General features: G+C 38.8%; 1 non-coding gene across 1 annotated transcript; it reads left to right on the top strand.

The window, feature by feature from the left end:
• The first annotated feature begins 2,470 nt into the window (after positions 1-2,470).
• TRNAK-UUU (transfer RNA lysine (anticodon UUU)) lies at positions 2,471-2,543 on the top strand. The gene has a single exon. It is a non-coding gene; the product is annotated as a tRNA-Lys (tRNA).
• The last annotated feature ends 552 nt before the right edge of the window (positions 2,544-3,095 follow it).

The raw sequence follows: 3,095 nt of genomic DNA, 5'->3' as shown, positions 1-3,095 counted from the left end.
CTCTAACTTGTTTGAAATTGTCCATATTCACAGACTAGTCCGAATTCGTAGCTACAGTGATAGACGGTTTTGTACAAACTACCCTAAATTGTAACAGAATCGTATGAACATGTGCAAGTACTCATTTTAAAGATATAAACCTGAACTATTTTTATATTAAATAGTTTTGAAATATATTAAGTTAAAATGGTCAAAACAGTCCTTGAACGGAATTAAAATTTCGTGTTGAAAGCTGATGTTTGAGATAAGTTAAGTTTTTGGTGTTTTACCTTTTATTCTCCCCCTAAAACTTGAATAAAACATGAAAATATGGCGTTATGAACTCACATTGAGTGATTCCCTGAGATGAATATGGATGAAGAGAGGTTTCCAAGTCAAGAACACTTGGGAGGTGCTTGAAGAGTTTAAGATCCTAGGCATAAATATGACGATATTTGTGTAAGAGATTCATGATTTGAGTGGAGAAGTATTGAGTATTCAAGTGTAGGATGATGATACTTACCAAAACTAGAGTAGAATGCTCAAGAACAACCTTGAAATCTCAAGTTTAGAGAGAGAAAGTGAGAGAGGGAAATGGGTTTGCTTTTTGGTGAAGAGTGAGTAAGGTTGGACGAGAGATAAGGATTTTCCCAGATCTTTGATCAAGATAACTTGCTGAAAAAGAGTGTGAAAGGACAAACTGTTGGGCTGGGAACCGAAAGTAGGTTTAGTGTGTGGGCTGGAAACCAAAAGTGGGCTGATCCGAGAAATCTCGCAGGCGAAGGTGCTATGCGGGAAGCAAAGGCGAAGGCAGTTGAGAAGCGAAGGAAAAACAATCTGAACCGAAGGTGGGTTCAGTTCATCATATGGTTCGGTTCGGCAAGGCGGTTTTGGTTTTTAAGAGACCTTCGGTTTTATGTAGTTCGGTCATAAGGAAGCTTCATCTTCGGCTCTTATGGTTTCGCTTCTAAGAGGCTCGATTCCATTAGGGTTTGGGTCCTATAGGACTGTTTTACAAATAAACTTCCTGTTTTGTGCGGGTTTTGACTAAGTTAAGGGTTGGGGTGCCCCGGATGATTATGAAAAGTTGAGAGAGATTTGGGAGATATTTGAGAGAGATTTAGGAGAGCGAGAGAGAGAGAGGTAGAGCGAGAGAGATTGAGAGAGACTTTGTTTATGACCTTTGGAAGTGTTTAGCTTCGTAATGCAAGGTTTGTAAACCTCATGAAGCCTCTTTATGAGTTTTATACGTCCCCAAAGGTTATGAAATAACCTTTTATCGAGTAGTTCCATCAGTTACCCTAATTAGGGTTTAGATCTTCTGACACGTGAAGACTCAAAGTGATACTTTGCATTAAGATAGGGTGATGTACAATAGTAAACATGATGTAAACCCTAATATACAAGGGTTAATTAAGTTTACCGGTTTGACTTGTTGGCTTTATTTGACTTTGATTTGATCGGAAATTGACGGTTGTCACACTAGTCGACTGATCCCGTTGATCAAACTAGGAGGGAATGTGTCACATTAGAGTGAACATTCAGAGGTGTCCTCTTATCATTACGATGAGTTGGTTCCTGTTTTAGTAGACGTAGCTATGAATATTCATGAAAAAATGAATTCCTCTTTCACAACTAACCCTATATTCTTAATGTTGAGACTTTCTCTTTTGTCGAGCTGCGAGCTTGTGTTCCTCCTTTGAGATTGGGTTCAATTGAATGAATCTGTCAAGTCAAACTTAATATATATAGCAGCAAGGATGGTGCATCGCCTCTTTCTCGTTCTCGCTTGGGATCCAAAATGAACACGCCTACTACCGACTGTATTAGACCTTCGACCAGACATTCTACCTTTGCTGAATAGAAACCAATACCACTTCATTGCGCTTGAACAATTGAGCGGCCACTAGCTCTTCCATGCACATATATAGATTGATTCTTCGTACCATGTCCAGCCTCACAACCCTTCGCGAGTCTTGCTTGGTAAGATATAATTTTACAAAGAAAAGAGAGTGCTCGCCCGACCAACAAAGACCATAATTACATAGATAAATGCTCCACCCCTTCTATGTCTTTAAGCCTTTAAGGCAAACGATATGGCGGCCGGAAAAAAAGATGACATCACCTTCTTGTATATGGTATTAGTGAGAGCCATTTTAGTACCCTCTGTTGACCCTTTTTGTAGATAAAATCTTCAATGAATGGGAACAAGCAACCTTACTAAGCTAATAAAGGTTCTTGTTGTGTAAGGTCAGCTTTCTTCGAATGCTTGAGCACTTCTTTCTCATATCGATCATTCAATATCCTTGACTTTTCAATAAGGGGCACATTAGCTAGGCCTTTTCTTGTAGGAGTGCTAGCTCGCGCCCTTACGTTTTCTTCGCTTGCTCTGCGGTACGAGCCTCATACAAGCCGTGCCCCCTTAATATAATGAAGAGGGGCCACCTTTGTTTCTATTCCGCACCAATCCTTATTTACTACATCTTTTTTGGGGTGTATAGCTTAGTTGGTAGAGCATTAGGCTTTTAACCTAATGGTTGTAGGTTCAAGTCCTACTATACCTAAACCTAACTTACACTATACTATGAGTTAGGATGTGTAGTTGCGCAAAGAGCATGCTTTTGCCTTTAGATTAGAAGTGCTTCGCCATCTTTGATTGGATGGAAACATCTATATAAAGTGTGTAGTAAAGGAGAAGAGTAAATAGTAAGGAAACGAAGAAAATGGCACATTAACATTCATCTTCCTCTCGAAGGGCCTTGAGAAGAGGGAAAACTGTGAAGATACCGAGACTGTGCCTATGGGGTCTTAGCAAGAAGCTGTCGCAAGCAAATGCATGTAAGGGCGCATCTATTAGGATTCTTTTACAATGTTGATGGAAAATCTATAATTGATGCATTTATGTTATGTTATAATTTTTGAAAGGTCAACAAAAAGATACGACACTTATAGCTTGAAACCATTTGAAAATATATTTTATTGTTTTATATTAAAGGGGCAATCTGTGTAATTTTACTACCACGCAAGCCATTTATGTAATTTTTACAGTCCAGTGTAACTAATTGCTATTACACTGGGATAATTTCCGAAGGTTTGTCTATTTCATGCAAAAAGTA

This window comes from Lactuca saligna, chromosome 7 (genome assembly GCF_052625555.1).
Source record: "Lactuca saligna cultivar CGN05327 chromosome 7, ASM5262555v1, whole genome shotgun sequence".
NCBI classification, from domain to species: domain Eukaryota; kingdom Viridiplantae; phylum Streptophyta; class Magnoliopsida; order Asterales; family Asteraceae; genus Lactuca; species Lactuca saligna.
This window is presented reverse-complemented; position numbering and strand designations above follow the sequence as displayed.